The sequence below is a fragment of the Culex pipiens genome, chromosome 3, assembly GCF_016801865.2.
Source record: "Culex pipiens pallens isolate TS chromosome 3, TS_CPP_V2, whole genome shotgun sequence".
Classification (NCBI taxonomy): domain Eukaryota; kingdom Metazoa; phylum Arthropoda; class Insecta; order Diptera; family Culicidae; genus Culex; species Culex pipiens.
This window is the reverse complement of record NC_068939.1, coordinates 101,260,857-101,278,711: the sequence shown is the minus strand read 5'-3', so window position 1 is coordinate 101,278,711 and position 17,855 is coordinate 101,260,857. Positions and strand designations below refer to the sequence as shown.

At 38.0% G+C, this 17,855-nt stretch overlaps 1 protein-coding gene across 11 annotated transcripts in view; it reads right to left on the bottom strand.

The window, feature by feature from the left end:
• LOC120418805 (cell adhesion molecule Dscam2) overlaps positions 1-17,855 on the bottom strand; it is a 167,859-nt gene that overhangs the window by 135,405 nt on the left and 14,599 nt on the right. Inside the window, exon 1 of one of the 11 annotated variants that reach the window (XM_039581291.2) lies at positions 15,521-16,137. The exons of 9 other annotated variants lie outside the window; for them this stretch is intronic. The gene's annotated coding sequence lies outside the window, so the exon portion shown is untranslated. Of the gene's footprint in view, positions 1-15,520; positions 16,138-17,855 lie in introns of those variants that run through there. One more of the 11 variants, XM_039581292.2, reaches the window with a different exon arrangement.

The window sequence follows — 17,855 nt, the reverse complement described above, 5'->3', positions numbered from 1 at the left end:
AAATGTATGTAAAATATGTCCGGATCCATCATCCAACCCATCGTTGGATAGGTCATCAAAAGAACTTTCCAATGAGTCCAAAACATTGAAGATCTGGCAACCCTGTATCGAGTTATGACCACTTAAGTGATAATTATGTACTTTTTTGATGCCGGGTCTAACTTAAATGTATGTAAACTATGTCCGGATCCATCATTCAACCCATCGTTGGATAGGTAATTGAAAGACCTATCCAATGAGTCAAAACATTGAAGATCTGGTAACCCTGTCTCGAGTTATGACCACTTAAGTGATATTTGTGTATTTCTCTATTGAGAAACAAGCCTTACCTGATAAAATTCGTTCTGCCTTTTTTCGTTTGTTGACTCCTGTGATCAAAACTTGATTTTAACCTTTCCCATACAATCTGCAAATTTTCCGAAATCGGTTCCAGGGTGGCCAAGGTTGTAACTTTTTGGCGTAAGAATCTTCCTTGGACTCACGAACTTACCTTACGAACCCAACGCAACAAAGAGCACCTCGATCGGACGTTCCGTGTTGAATTGATTCGCGTTCGAACAAAACCGTCGAAATTTTGTATATATATAGAAGGGTTATTTTAAGCATCTGTGCCAATTTTGAGCGATATTGGTTGAAATTAAATCTACATTGATATCTGATCCTGAAATTGATAAAACAAATGTTTATCATACAAAAATGACATTTTTGAACCGCTAAAACTTTTCAGGATCGACTTTCACAGCTTTGGTAAGTTCTACAAAGTTGTAGAGCATTGATTTAGAATACGTATTAGGGTAGAGTAGTCATCAATGAGACACGGGGAACAATGATAAAATGGCACTCACAAGTCGTAGTTTCAACCAATCAGGCTCATATTTGGGGGAAAGGTGTGTCTACTGGATACACGTCTGCCATATAAGTGTCTTTGGTTATGGACGCTCCCTTGAAAAGTAATTCATAAATGTTTGATTCTGGGGTGTAAAAGTAAATCATGGACAAAAAATACTTTTTCGCTCGTAGGCTGCCATTTACACCAAAACTAATATTTCTTCAAATGTCTTTCGACGTTCCATAGGGATTAAGTTAAGCTACAATGTCCTTTCATTAGATTTGGACAAAATTTAGAATACACCCAGAATCCAGGACTGTCTCATTGTTCCCCACTCATTTCAGCCCATGGGTAACAATGAGACACTTTGATTTTTCTTCATTAAACTTTTCAAAATCGATGGAAATCTTTCAAAACATGAATTAAAAGTGATTTTTGGCATATTTATAGAGTTTAAACTTCATTTAACCAAAAATACAAAGTTATTTGGTATTAATATATGGATTTTACAAAATTTAAATACTTTTTAGTGTAACTTTTGTTATTTAAAGTTTCATGTTGGCAAAATTGCTCTAAAATGTTCAAGGCAAGTCACCTGCAATGGAACAATACAAAAACATGATGTTTTGCTAGAAAAATGTAGATTTTCGTAGAGTGTCTCATTGTTCCCCAGCTGTCTCATTGTTCCTGCCAAGTGCGTCCACAATGAGACAGTTGAATAACTCTGGCTGTAGATGTCGGATCGATCTCATATTTTGGTCAATGAAAGGACACATTAAAAGAAAGATAATGCAACTAAATGCTCTTCAAGACATGCTGATGAAAAAATTAGAAAAATCGTTGAAAGTTGAAAACCAAAAGTGTCTCATTGATGACTACCCTACCCTACTTTTTAAATTTAGAATTTTTGGGAATATTTGGATGGAAGCACCGTGCAGACCAAACCGTAAAAAATTGGGTTTTTCAAAACTTTTTTTTTCGATTTTTCCCATTTAAACTTCCCTCCTGATTATGAATGGGTAAATGTTAACAGATTTGGCTCATATTTGACCCAGAGTCCTAAAATAGCTCAAGGAGCATTAAGCAGCTTGTGGATTGAGGTTTGAAAAAAAGTTCCAATTTTACATAAAAGTCCCTTAGACACTAACTTTCCAAAACATCACCTTTTCAGACTGCAACTTGTTGAAAAACACTTCTTTTTTCGAATGTCAGATTTGTGTTCAGGGACAAAAGTTACCCCTTAGGACAAAGTTTCTCGCAAATCGGGGTCTGAGCCACTGCTGTGTGAGTTGGCGGAGAATGACCCATATGAATTTTGACCATCTTCCCACTGGGAAATGGAACGCCTTGATTGGCCTTACATCAGTCCTATTTTATCAAAATCAAGTTTTGTGTGAGGCATACAACTATCAAGTCTCAATGGACCAATTAAAATTTATAAATTTTTACCATACCGATCGATATGACTTGACTCTAAACACCTAGATAGACTTGAAACTAGAGGGTGACGATTCTCGAGATTTTCAATTTCCCGGGAATCGAGAGCTGTATTATACTATTTCCCGGGAATTCCCGGGACCCGGGAGCTTTTTTTTAAACTATGCAATAGTGCCAATAATTTAACAGAATTTCTTGGGCCAACTGTAAATATTATATGAAGAAATATTAACAGTTATCCGGAAAACCAGAATTTTAACAATTGGCGGACCTAAACATTGCAAAGAGTTGCAGAGTTATTTTTCCAAAATGTTATTTAATATTGAGGTTGATGCTAAACCCAATACTACTATTGACATAAAAAAGGAAATTACCTTGATACAGCGAAATTAACTTACTAAGAATAAAAAAAACTAAATTATAAGGTTTGCTATGCTCGAGAGATGATATAGAAAATGAACTTATTTTTAAAATGCTTTTCCTTCTTAGAAAAAATAAATTGAAATAAAAATAAAAAAAATATTGAGTTTTTCATTTCTGGGGTGTACCTGCAAAGTATGCTTCAATGTAACTTTTGTTTACACTCAATTATAGTTATTGGAATTTTTGACAAGTTAAAATTTATACTTCCTAAATAAGAATATTATAAAAGCATTGGTTTATTCGAACTTAAATATCGATCATTGAACACTCAATGTTCTGGACAATTTCGATTTTTTCAAATGGTTTTCTGATAAGTTTATATAATTTGGCTTTCAAATTTATAAGAATAAAAATTCCCGGGAGTCTCGACCAAATTTCCCGGGAATCAAGAGGTCCAAAAATGATCGATTTCCCGGGAATTTTTTCCCGGGAATTCCCGCTCGTCACCCTCTACTTGAAACCTTATTTGAAAAAAGAGGGTTATGGATTTCAAACACCTTCAACTAATTCTAACTGAATTAAACAACTTTCAACACTGCTTGCAGTGATAGCCGCATTCGCTGAGAAAAAAAATCAAGAATTTCTTAAGGGCTGGTCCAGCATACCACTCAACCCCTTCACATCGAGAGCATTCCTTGCTGTTTCTGCAATTTTCTCCCGTTAACTTCACACTAGAATTTTGCACTGAGCTGAACGCTACTGCAGAGCAAACATTAGCCCCATACTTTTCAATCCAACTTTGATCAAATTTACACAACTGCACAAAATCTTACTTCTTTCTTGCCACTCCAACGCGCTCCTCTCGACTTCTCTCGTAGGCAGCATCCTCATCACGGTGATGAAACTCACTGACTTGGATGGAATTTCGGTGCATCGGACCGATTGCGGCAAAAAGTTTGAGCAAAAATGTTTAACTAAGACGGAAAAGCAAGACAAAGTTCCGGGGAAATTGAGTTTGGCAACAAAACTTTGGGCCGGGAAGGACAGGAATGCTGCTTTTAGTCGCTTTCATCTGGAGTTTCGCATTCATTTTCGAGTGCCACTGCTGAATTTGGTCAGGTTTTGATAGCAAAACACGTCTAGGAAATATTTTGCACTGCAAAGAATGTCGCTTTTAGTTCCAGTGAAAGTGGAATGCACCAGGGCGTCGATTGGGTGTATTTACTGAATGAAAATTTGATTAGTTCTGGATTTACGAGAAGTTTTCAAATATTTAAAATTCATGACTGTCGAAAATATGCTAACAATGAGATTTCAGTAAGAATTAATAAAAAAAATACATTATTCCAGCACATAGAATCACTGCTTCGTGTCACTAAATCACGTTCAGCAAACATTTCCCTGGTGTACCGGTAGAAAATTGCTTTTCAGTGTAAACGATATCGGCACCACAATCGGAACCCGGTTCGGTTCTATTCCATCCCCACCGGGGTTGAGCAGAAACAAGTGCGGCATCTAGTTACAATCGTTCCGGGAATAAACCCTGACATCGGCAGATCAGGAAAAAACAAAATCGATTGAAAAATATTGAAAAATGAAACTTGATTTAACGATGAGATTGGAAAACGAATCTATTTACATCGATTTTCCAGATAACAATCACTGTTGGGTGAGTAGTCTTTTTATTTACACGTTGACAATAAATCCGCAAGAACAAAAGCATGAAATATATGCTCACAAATCAGCCACAGCTTTCTCACCAAAAATAAGCACCAACATAACACATGCTAAAGCCCACTCGAAGGTGGAACATAATGCCGCGGCAGCATCCCCTACACGCAAATACCATTAATTCATTCACCGCAGACTTACAGGAAAAGACAAGAAAATATCCTGTTCGCTCCATTGCTACTCCAAGCAAGCAAGCCTGACTTGCTTGCGCTGTGAAACCACCCACGAACAAATACGGGAAAATATTAAATATAAGCCAACAAATAGCGATTTGCAGGTTTTACGTTCCTGGAGCAAAGTAACACAGGGTTGAATTTGGTGGATACTTTGGAGTTAAATTCATTCTTATAAGAGATTTAAAATAGTTTAGAGAAAATTGCATACGATTCAAAAACAATTGAGAATCTAAGGGGGAGAGGGAATGATAGATTTATCCGAGTTCATTCTGTTTATTGGCGAATTTTCAGATTTTTTTTCTTTTAGTAATTCCATTTGAAAAGAGCCTAAACCAAAAAAAAAAGTTCTCCGATCGGGCTCGAAATTTTTCCGGGGTTCCTTAGCCGAAATAAATAGACCCGTATTTTTGCCGTTAGGGTGAACTACACCGTCCTTAAAACGGTAATTTTCGTCAATTTTCGTAAAACCCTCATTTTTTCAAAAAAAAAAAAACAACCGATTAAAGCTGTCTTGGGCGCAAATGAAAGTATGCCTTTCAAGGAAAAATAATTTTACGAACGAAAATTACAAAATTCAACCCTGAGAAAGAAACCGGAACCGGAGTGTTTCGGAGCTGAGCGTCTTTCGCGGCGCTGAAAAATGTACACACACACACACACACACACACACATCCCAACCCCTCATTCAAATCATCTTCCACGTGGTTCTAACCAGAGACGACTGCTACAACGATGGGGTTGTGGAACATCTGCGGCAGCAGTGCAGGTGAAAAGCTTCTCGACGCGCGCTCGACGCCCGAAACAAGATAAGAAAAATTAAAATTATAATCGTTTATCACACCGCCAACCGGCTGACTGAAACCGAAATATGGAAGCGGAATGAGATGGTGAAGCTTTTCTGCAGAACAACCGCGCCTCTACTCCACACTTTTAGGGTCTAACGGGGCAGGCCACACGCCGCACACTCCTCCGAAATGGGAATCATATTCCACCCACTTTCCATTTTCGAGGGGCCAATAAGACCGACAATAGCACACACAGCACCATGTCTTACTCGTGGGTGACTGTATGTGTGCTGTAGGTGGTCGTGAAATTTTAATTTCGCTTTTAAAGGATTTCAAAATAAGCCCACAAAAGTTAGAACGGGGCTTACACGGCAAAAGCACTCAGCTGGTTCTGCTGTTGTGTTTGGATGACATTCTCCACTTTTTTTGCACCCAATTTTGTGTACTCAGCTCATCATCGTTCTAGCTCGCCGTGTTTTGTTTCGAATGATGTCACTAATGGCTACGGAAAATTAAAATGACAATGAGATTACTCATCCGTAAGCAAAGTGTCTGTTCATACACACACATACCTCATTCCGCTGTGATCGCTATTCCATCCATTTGAGTTAAGAGGATTTGTTGTCTACGCAACGTGCCGTAACGAAATTGAATTTTGGATTACATCTAAGGATCGCGTTAAGTTTTTTTGCCTGCCATATTTATAAGATCTTTGTGAATGCTTATGCATGGTACACCAGATTTCTACTGTGATTTATTTTTTTGTTAACTTTTGTGTATACAATTATGTTTTAGAAATGCGATCAAATTGAATTTCGCAAATCTATTTTAAGTCCGTATTTATATTTAGATAGAATATTGTACATTATTTTGTAGAATACTAAAAATGTACGGGCATAATAAGTTTTGTTGTTAGAATGGACTGGGACTTGGAATTTAATATTTAGAAAGAAATAACAAATTTAATGAAAAATGAAAATAAGACGTAACACACTTCTTCGCATAAGCTTTCGAGTTACCTTATTTGGAAATTGAGTTCTTTGAATGTGAATGAGTTTTCTGTAAAATAATTTAAAAAATGCCATTGAAAAATGGTTTTGGCCACCTACAGCGTCCAGCCCAAAAAAGGAAATTTTTAGGTACTTTTTTCTCGACCCCTTTCCGATTTCATTGAAACTTTGCAGACATGTTATCCTACGCTTATATAAGCTATTTTTGTGTATATGGAGCCAGTTACACTCGATAATGACATTTGAGAAGGGCGTAAGTGTTTCAAATATTTTTGTATTTCGTAATTTAAATATCGCTGTATCTCGAAGCCGTTGCATCATATCAAAAAGTGGTCAAAGACAAACTTGTAGCAAATTTGACGGGCTTTCCGAAAAAAAATACACCGAAAGAAAAAAACACGCCACTTTCAAGAGATTTTTTGATTTTCAAGTTTAAAAGTCTAATTTGAAGGTGAGCCCACGATTTTTTTTCGTTCAAAATTTTTGTGAAAATAGCCTAAGATGTTACAAAAAGACTCACGAAAAATGTAGGATGGAGCAACTCGCCTAAAAAAATACAAAAATCATATACTGACACTGTTTTTTTTTTTTCAAAAGTGCTCTAAACATCAAAATTTTCAAAAACCGAGCACAAGAGTCGTTTTTTTTTCAGCTCCCTCCGTGTACACACGAGAGCATGCAGCTAGTGCTCAGTGCTCCATCGTTTTTTCGAGTTTTTTCGCCGTAATTGATTGTGGTTACCCGCGAGTTTGCTTCTCCAGCATGCCAAAGGCCGGCCATGGCCGTGGCAGTTCGAGTGCGGCCTCGAAAAACCCGCGAAGTTCGTCTACCGGCCGTGTGCAAAAAGGTAAACAAACCAACGCCGTGTCGGCCGCCATCGCGCAGGGGAGCGTTAGCGCTGAAGGCATCGACAAAAAGTTACTACATCCCGGATACGTTCCGAGATCACCAGTGCGAACCCGTTCCGGTACTTCCGGTGCCACGACCAGTGGCACATCAACATCCGCCAACATCCCCATCAGGAACGAGTTCCTGATGCTGAGCGACGACGAAGAAAATAACAACTCTGACGGTAGCAGCACTACCGACGACGACGATGATGGTCGTGCACGGAAAAAAGTGCCGACGTCAAAAAAGAACAATTCTCCAACGGAACGTAGACCACCTCCAATTTTTGTTTTGGACACGTTAGCGGACGATGTTGACGAGTTGCTGGAAGGCCTCGGATATTGTCTGAAAATCGGTAAGTCGGCAGTGCAAGTGATCACACTGACCAAAAAGAATTTCGACCTGGTGTTTGAAGAATTGAAACGTAGCAACTTCAACTTCTACACATTCAACCCCGAGAAGCCCCCTGTTAAGGTCGTCTTGCAGGGTTATCAAGACCGTCCGATCTCCGACCTGAAGGGTCACCTTTCGGACGCCGGAATAAAACCGCGGGAGATTAAAGTGCTCTCGCGCAAGACAACGGTGACAGGTACACACTGTACCTGTTGTACTTCGACCGCGGCACCGTCAAGATCCAAGACCTGCGGCGGACTAAGACGTTGGACGGTTTTTGGGTAAACTGGCGGTTTTACACCAAGAACCCGACGGACGTAGCGCAATGCCACCGTTGCCAGAAATTCGGCCACGGCTCGCGGAACTGCAACCTCCGGCCCCGCTGCGTGAAGTGCGGTGAGTCACACCTCTCGGAGGCGTGCGCACTGCCACGAAAGGCGGACTTGGGGGACAAGGCAGAACAAACCAAGCCGCGCGTAAAGTGCGCGAACTGTGACGGCAACCATACCGGCAATTACCGTGGATGCGTCGCGCGCAAGGCCTACCTCGAGGAGCAGGAAAAGATGAAGAAGAAAGCGTCCCACCCTCCTCAGCGAAGTACGAACGCAGCCGTTCCTGCAGCTGGACAGCGTACGGTTCCTGCGGAAAACTCAGCGTTCCCTCCTGGTTGGGGGCGTTCGTTCGCCAGCGTGGTCGCTGCCGGTTTCGGCAGTACGGCCCAGCAAGAAGTCACCGGGGAAGATCTCTTCACCCTGCCGGAGTTCTTTGCTCTCGCGGGGGAGATGATGACGCGGTTTCGGAGCTGCCGCAACAAGGCAGAACAATTCCTGGCCCTTGGGGAACTGATGATCAAACATATCTACAAAGGATAAATGACCTGTGATATAGATATAAGCTTTCTCTTCCTCTATCCCCTTTCCTTTGCAATTTCTGTAAGTTTTTTTTTATAGTTTTTTCTTACTCTTGCTAGTGCCTAAGTTAAAGAAATAATTGTTCCTAAATGGATTATGATGCAACACACAGCTGTAAGGAACTCCAAAACTCTGTTATGCACTTCAAAATAACTCATTGTATCTTGATTATTCACCAATAAAACCGAATTGAATTGAATTGAATTGAGTCGATTTTTCAGACAATTTTACATACATGTCTCCATATTGACCATCGTCCTAAGTCCAATCCTTGTGAAGTTACAACGGTTATAAAAACAAAAATGTTGAAATAATAGGTTTTTTGATGGTTTTTGGCAATTTCTATATGACAGACTTGATTTTTCAGTCTCGAAAAAACCATCAAAAACCCAATTTTTTCAACATTTTTATTTTTAAACCCGCTGTAACTTCACAAGGATATAAGCTAATTTACTATCCAGGTTACTATACTACACTGAAAAAATATTATGTTTTCAGTTATGAGAAATGTAATTAGCCTATGACCTGAGCCAGATTCTCACCACCATAGAAGCCGTCCATTACTGGCCGCTCCCGTCTCCATCGCGCACCAGGGACAAGGAAAGGGATTTAGAATCGATTACAAAGTAAAACTAAATATTTGTATTATTCCATTATAACAAAGGACAACCCTCCCCCTCTATACATGTAATGGTGCGTTCATTTATTACGTAACTGTGTAATATCAAGGGGGTGAGGGAGTAACGACCGTTTGAGGCACTATACAAAAAAATATGGAAAGTGTATTAAAAGGGGGTGGAGGGGCTCGTTAATGGTTTTAGCGGCAAATTACAAAACACGTGGACGTTGAAGAAAGGAGGTGTTTCATGTTCATATTTTCTGGAGAGGGAGGGGAGGGCTGAAATTTATAAATAAAGTGCCCATATCGTTTGTAGATGGACCCTTAGGGGTGATCTGCAAACAACGTAACTAATTATGCTGAGTTTTGTGCTGTTTAAATTTAATTTGAGGAAATAATAAAACTGTTTACCTGCGTAACATAACATTTTTAATAACAAACAACTAAACGTTGCGTTTGTAAAAAAATCAAATTGCGTGATTTTTATTGTTTACTGAATTTCACTGCAATTTGGCCTGCATAAAGGTGTGGGATAGCAAAAGTTCGTTGCATTGTATTAGAATGGACCCTTATGTGAATCATTTTATTATAAAGGGGCCATCTAGTAACCACGTGATAACTTTTTTGATAGTTTTAGAATGTTATGCCCTCTTGTGAAAATCGGTTTATACAAAAAACTTTTTTTTTTTCGATCGGAGACTACCGTCATCCTTTGAATGTGTAGTTTTCTGTTGGCATAAATAACAGTCCTTTTTTCGTGACGTTGCAATGCAATGAAATGTTAAACTTACACTAGCTCAAAAAATACTTAACATAAGATAAACTGCAAATCCTTGATATTTCCGTTTAGTGCATCTAAAAACCTACAAAATGCAATTATAATAATAATTTTTGGATTATTTTTCTCGGAAAACCCAGAGTTTTGAGAAAAAAGTTTTAAAACACTGATTTTATAACGAATTGATACATAACTTAACCAACTTGTACATAATGATATTCAAATGATCAATTAACGAAAACCATGATTTATTAAGCTTCAAGTAGTCTAGAATCGAGGAAAAATATCCAAATAGTTCATACACGCTTTTCAAAATTTCGTCCTATGGTGTACAATGCCGGTGAATGTGTCATTTATAAGTCTAGAATCGAGGAAAAATATCTGTTTGAATTCGACCCTATGCCCCACACAAAAAAATACAACAAAATGTCTTCAAGTTTATTTCGACAACCGTGGAAATTTTAATGCTCTGAAACAAATTGTATAAAAGTTCAAGTGTACCCCCTTAAGTGTACATATCATATAATCTTCAATTTTTTACAGGATCTTATCTCTTTACAACTTTTTGGACTTACGAAAAAATTGTAATAATATTTTTTGAATTTCTCTAGAACTATGGGAATCTATTGACCATTTGCCATAACCCAATGTGAAAATAATACATTTCGATAGACATAGCCAAACTATGGGAAAATCAATGGGTCACACCACAATATTCCTATAATTGGTCGCAGTGGTATTAAGGCCCCACACAAAAAAAATGACCAATTTTGTCAATGACATTATTATGACATTATTTATTAATCTGAAACTTTTATAAAAAAGTTGAAAATTTAAAAGTATTTTTTTATAACTAGTGATGTAACCCCAAGAATTTTTAATATTTCCTACACGCAGAAAAATAAGGCATATTTGAATCAACAAAACATTTTGTTGATTTGAAAATCAATATTTCTGTTGAATCAACGCTAAACGTCAAAGGGACCATCCATAAACCACGTGGACACTTTTTTGGGAATCTGATACCCCCCCCCCCCTTCGTGGACAATTGTCCATACAAAAAAATATTTTTTCGTACGGATCGTGGGCAATCGCCATACTCCCCCCCCCTAAAGTGTCCACGTGGTTTATGGATGGTCCCAAAGCAACTTTTTAAAAACAACAAAAGATTTTTGTGGAATTAAGAAAATCAAGGTTTGTTTCAACGCAAAATTGGCGTTGATTATATTCAACAAAAATTTTGTTGAATCAAACCTCGTACAGGCTGATTCTACTAAATATTTTTCTGCGTGTAAGTGTCGATGACGAAATTAATAATTAACGTAATTAATATTTTTATTTTTAACAAGCTTCGTTCTGTCTTTTTTTGTTTGTTGACGTTTTTAGCTTTTTTGCTTATTCTATTTAGCCTCTTGTGATCAAAATTATATTTTAAGTAACTTTTCCCATACAATCTGCAGATTTTCCAAAATTGGCTCCAGAGTGGCCAAAGTTGCCACTTTTTGGCGTAAGAACCTTTCTTGGACTTATACGACCCAACGCAATAAAGAGCACCTCGATTCGACGCTCCGTATTGAACTGGTTCGCGTTCGAACAAAACCGTCGAAATTTTTTATATATATAGTAGGGTGGGTACGGATTTCGAAAAGTTCTCAGATCAAGTTCTGGTGTGGTTTCCCTTGTAGGGCATACCCATAGGGACTCTCACGCCAAATTTCAGCTCATTTAGTTGAAAACTGGCTTGTCTCAAGCGGGTTCAAGTTTACATGGAAATTACTATGGGAAATTTTGAATTTTCGTTCATTCGCTCCTACAGGCCTGGGGAAAACATGTAGAAACTTCTAGGATGGCCAGAAATGAGCGGAATCGACTGGAGAACAACTTTCCCTAAGAGACCAGGTCGATTCGTTCAACCCCCATCGAGCTCAACGGCAATACATCCGGGGTTTTCGGAACCAACCGTTTTCCCCAGAAAAGCATCAAATTTTCCTTAGCATGCTATGAATGCTTGATGAACACCGCGACGCTACATGTCAAACAGCTACCACGTGATTGTAAAATTTTCAGCATAACATTTTTTTTCTTATTTGGAGGTTTAGAATACAGCTAAATAGTATCAGGATCACCATAAATGATAATTCTATAGTTCAAAAAGTAATAAAAAGTAATTTTTTATAGGCGATGCTAGTCCACGTGGTAGCTGTTTGACATGTAGCGTCGCGGTGTTCATTGTTTATAACATCACGAGTTATCGCGATTTTACGAAAAAAAGTTTTGAAAAAGTTGGTCGTCATCGATCATGGCCATTCATGGTCACCCGCGACAGACACGGACAACGAAACAAAGAGAAACGCAAAAAGTAACTTTTTCAAAACTTTTTTTCGTAAAATCGCGATAACTCGTGATGTTTACAAGCAAACCCCTTATGTCTATATATCAAAATTTTTGTAATTGTCTGCTCTACAACTTTGTAGAACATTGTTACACTCTAACCCTACAAAGTTAGAAAAAACACGAAATTTTAAAATGAAAAATTTTGTTCTAAATGAAAAAATGACCCTTCTGGGACAATGTAGATTCGAAAAGAACATTAAATTTCCCATAAAATGACATGTTCCAAAAAATTTTACAGTCGAGTAACGGAAAATGGGAGAATTTTTAAAAGTTTTTAGTGTTTTTTTCAATGAAAAATACGTTTTTTCGGAATTCTGAGCACGCCATCAAATCTGGCGTCTAATTTTACATAAAAGTCTCTTTGACACCAAATTTCTATCTCATCACCGTTTCAGGCTGCAAATTATTGAAAAATACCTCTTTTTTCGCATGTTCAAAAATGGAAGAGGTCGTACCGCCCCTCCGTCACGAGATATCAAAAAACGGACCTCGGATTCGTGATCAGGGACAAAAGTTACCCCTTAGGACAAAGTTTCACGCAAATCGAAGAGGGGTCAGGGCAACTTTTCCCGATTACCCATATGCAATTAGAACCGCTCAAATATTCAAATTTGATAAGAACAATTTGTTCCTCTGTTATTGAATTTTCTTCTAATAATTTTGGATAACGGAATGAGTTATTTTTAAAACAAATTTCTATTTTTAATTTGTGTTATTATAGCAGCTAATCTGGGCAAAAAAAACGTCACGCTAAAATCAGCCAAAATGTATCCCTCTCCCTCCCTTTGTCACGCTTTTCCTATACTTATAACATGCAATGTCACACTTGTTTCCTCCCGTAGAGCGTGACATACTTTATGGATAACGCCTTATTTGGATCAAATTTATCTGAACTGCATTCTGCTGCAAGATCTATGAGGGGAAATCGTAAATTTTAAAAACTAGACAGACGGTATGTAAAACTTTTATTGGAAGAACACCTTTTCATTGATTTATATGCTGTTTTAGAAAATATAGAAAATGACGTGAACCGTCTCTTTAAGAAATAAGTTTTAAAGCACATTAGAACAAGGAAACGATTCGGCAGATGTAGTTGTCAGCGCTGGCTCTGGCTGAAACAAGGAAATCTCCAAAAAAAAGGTTCTCAACTGGTCACTGCCGAACATAATACACTCAGTCCTGTGTGTTCAGCGAAACGAATTTGGGTTTTCCTTTGATTTATGGCAGACGACAGTAGAAAGGGGCAAAAAAAGAACCCTTTCGATGTGCAGCACTTTGCATGCAAAAGCTCTCGAATATGGCGGCTGTCAGCGTGTCACAAGTGGGTGAAAGCTTTCACATTCTGTTTTATGTTCTGCTGGTGCTGCTCGGCTCGACACATTTTAAGTGCTTGAGTAGAGCTAGCGCCCAATACGGGAAGGTAGGTACCGATCGGTTCATAACTCACCCCACGACGGGATTCGAAATGGAGCATTTCTGACGGTATTTTGAAGTGTTCATCAACGCTAACTAGGGAGCTTTCAACGCTGGAGTTGAGTGCAACATTGTTCTACTTTCGCAAGTGCAGGTCTTAGTTTGTTCTTCTTACTTGTTTTAAACGATCGATTTCAATGGCATGTAGTGGAAAGAGGTACATAGAACTCAAGCTATCCCAAGCTATTCCTTAGATTGTTTCATCAGTTTATCAGTGAGGGTGACCTTGACCCTTACGGTTACTATGGACTAAAGATGACTTATTTCTCAGATTTCTTAGTAAACTTTGAAGAAAAAGTATGGTCCATGGACTCAATCAAGAATGTGTCACCTGTTCAAATTTGAGGCACGTTTTTAACCAAATGAATTTTCTAGTTAAACAACATTTTGAATGTATTTTTGGGAACTGAATGTAACATTCATTACTAGAATGTTGTTCAAATATTACGTCCAGATTTTCCGGATTTCAAAACAGCCCCTCCTCCCTGTTACGCCCTTTTCCTATACCTTTAACATGTGCTGTCACAAGCAACAGAGCTCCCTCCCCCCTCCCTTTACCCCTATTCTCGGACGTAATTTTTGAACGAACCCAAATATTAAAAATGGTAGAGATATATCGTTTTCTGATCCATAGTCACTCTAACTTAAGGTTTTTGAACACATTAGATTGTTAAGTAAAATTTAGAAACTTATGGCTATTATATAATTTTAGGGGAAAACGCTTTTTAATTGAATTTGCTGATGGCACTAGAAAGACTTAATCTCGAACATTTTCTAAAAAAAATGTTGATACACTTAAAAAGTGAGCTTTTTAATTTTTTTGAGACACTTAAAAAGTGAACTTTTTAATATTTAGCCTATAGGCAAAAGCAAACCATTCTATTATTTTATCTTTAAAAACGTTACTAAATCCACCTTTAGGTGGTTGGTGCCTTCCTCGCATGCATAAAGTGAATACACTACACAGCCTCAAAAAAGTGTATAAATAACACTTATTTTTATCAAAATATCTGTGATCCAGCCTAAAAAAAAAGTGTATTAAAAACACTAAAGTACTTATAACTTATGATAGGATTGTCAGATCTTCAATCTTTTAAGCTCGTTGGAAAGGTCTTTTGATTACCTATCCAACGATGTGTCGCATGATAGATCCGGACAATGTTTTCATCAAAATATTTGAGATCCGGCATCAAAAATTTGTATGAATAACACTAAAGTGTTCATAACTTTTGATAGGGTTGTCAGATCTTTAATGTCTTTCTAAAAATGTATAGCATGACGGGTATTCTTACAAAAACCGCCCTTTTTACAATCTTCCGATGTTTAGCTGAAATCGTTTTTTAGCATAACTTTTGAAATACTTTTCTAAACTTCATAATATTAACTAGGGTCTTATGGGACCCCAAAACAAATCGAATGAGACCAAAACGGTCAAAATCGGTTCAGCCAGTTCAGAGATAATCGAGTGCATATTTTTTTGAAGCACGGGCTCACATCCAGACACACGCACATACATTTGTTCAGAATTTGATTCTGAGTCGATAGGTATACGTGAAGGTGGTTATATAAGGTCGATAAAGAAGTTAATTTTTCGAGTGATTTTATAGCCTTTCTTCATTGAAGCGAGGAAGGCAAAAACATTAATGTATGAATCCAAACCAATGGAGTCATAACTTTTCTTCAATATTCCTAATTTTTATTTCGACAACTTTTCTCATACTGTTTTTGATTACCTGTGATTAAAATCCGAACGATGGCCTCCAGTTTACTTTTTCGGTATTTCTCTTAATCAAAACACATTCAATTTCCGCTTCACAATCCTGATTAATATTTTTTTTGCTCCACACTTGACCTACAGAGTACCCAAATCTACCATCATTACATTCACTACACAAATTAAATCAATTCTATCAGCATCCATCAAACGCCACTTACTGTTTTCCCCCTAGGCTACTTCCGAACCAATTATCGCTTCCGTTGCTCGAAAAATACACCCGCACGTTTTTTGATGCACTCTATCCACTCCCAACAACGATCATTTCTCGGTACATCGAGTACATCACTCTTTCCTTTATTCACCGTTCCATTCACTCTGTTTGGGCGAGATTCAATTTAAGCACTTGTCAGTTATATTCACTATGAATTAGTTCGCCTCTCAATCCACTCACTTTGCTTCAAAATTTCACGTGCCCAAAGACCAAGAAACCTGCCAGCAAACAGCCACTTCGAAACCCATCACAATCATTCTCAAACTCTTGAGCGATTCCTTCCGATTGGGAGGTTGTTGTCGTCAGACAATCGTCATAACCGTAAAAAGATGGGAAATCTTCGTCTTCATCCTGGATTACGATTACGAAAGTCCACCACCGCGTCACCAAAATCCACTCCAAGCACCAGCGAGGGAAATAAGTTTTCCACCAGCTAACCACTTGAGCAAATTACATGCTGGAAGAGACAGCCGCCTCGGCACAGACAAAACACACTCACACCGTTGATGACAACGAGCGAAGACGGCTAACCGATTGGCACTTATCCGCCCCGAAGTCCGGAAATCCGTTTTTCCTTGGGAAAGAACATCCGTCACAGCGAACCTCAGAAATCAGACTGAAGAAGCACCGAACAGCACACCAGGACCAAACCGAACCGACTAAGGATGCTGAGCTGCCTCCGACGATGCTGTGGGTGGTTGGGTGAATTCTGTGGTGTGGATTCCCATTTGTCGGTTCCACTCGAGAAAGGTCGGTCTCTTCGGTTGATGCTGCTGATGCTGAGGCTGCTGGTATCAACAGAGGAGGAAAGGAAGAAAAAAACTCGCCGAGAGCGAAATGAGGGAAAAACTCCCTCGCATCTCATATCGTCTCACCATCTGCAGACTCTCGTCGTCCTCGTGCTCTATACCACATGATGGCTTGAAATTATGTTGTTCTGTGGAGGTATGGGGCTGATGAGTATAGAGAAAATACCTGCCCTGTTAAGTGAGTGAGGCAGTGGGCTGAGCAGACGTGATTTGCAACTCTGCTAAAACTTTCAATCATTATTTTTGCCTAGTATTTTTTCAAAGATCAAAATTTGCTGAAAATGACCTCCTAAACACGGAAAAATTAATATAAATCAAAACTTTTTAGCAGCGAAGGGTAAACGAGAAGGTTCTGTTTCATCGGCATGAATCAGAATCTAAATTTTGCAAATATTTTAGGTATAAACAGATTTTTTTTAAATACTTGTTTTCACGTCCATATGGAAGCGCGTTGTAAATGGCCATTCATGTTTTTTTTAAGTTAAGGTCTGCTAAAAACGAAACTTCGTAATTTACATAAAGGTTTTTGTGATGACAGTTGAACTTGACAGACAGCAATCTATTTATTTTTCGTCTGCAACAGACAGAACTTGTTTAAGTCGTGACGTATGGCGCAAGCAATCTCAAAGGATTTTTTTGACGACATTTTTTTATAAAACTCCTGTTAAACTGAAATCAGGCGATTGTCCACGCTCCTTTAAAAAAAGTTTTTTTGGACAATTGATCTTTTTGCATGAATTGAAAGCTTAAACATTCAACTATGTTTGGCTGATAAGGGTATTTCATCAGATAAGCTCTTAGAATAATACCAAGCGTTTTAAAAAAATATTTTAAACCGGCATTTTCAAAATGTTGGGGGTAATTTGATCCCCCTTTAAACATTTTGAAGAAATCTTAAGCAAAATGTTTCTATTCATCCAAACTTTTAATTTTCTATAAGATACAGCAATTTCACTTTCACCCTGTACGTTTGTGTTCAAAAAATAACAAGTTTAGCATGTACAATATTTTAAAAACTTAAAATTTTCTTTTTTAGACCAAAATTGAGCATGTTTACAAAAGCTGGTAATTTTTGTTTACAAAACTTTTGAAAAATGGTTCAAACTGCAGTTAGTTATGTACAACTATACTAAAGGAAACTATGTACGAAAACCCAGCCAAATTATTTAATCTTGAGGCTGATTCCAGTGACTGTAAAAATACAGGGATCAAGTCTCCCTAAACGCACTTTTTAAACAATTGATTGTAAAAATAGTATGACGCTAAATTTA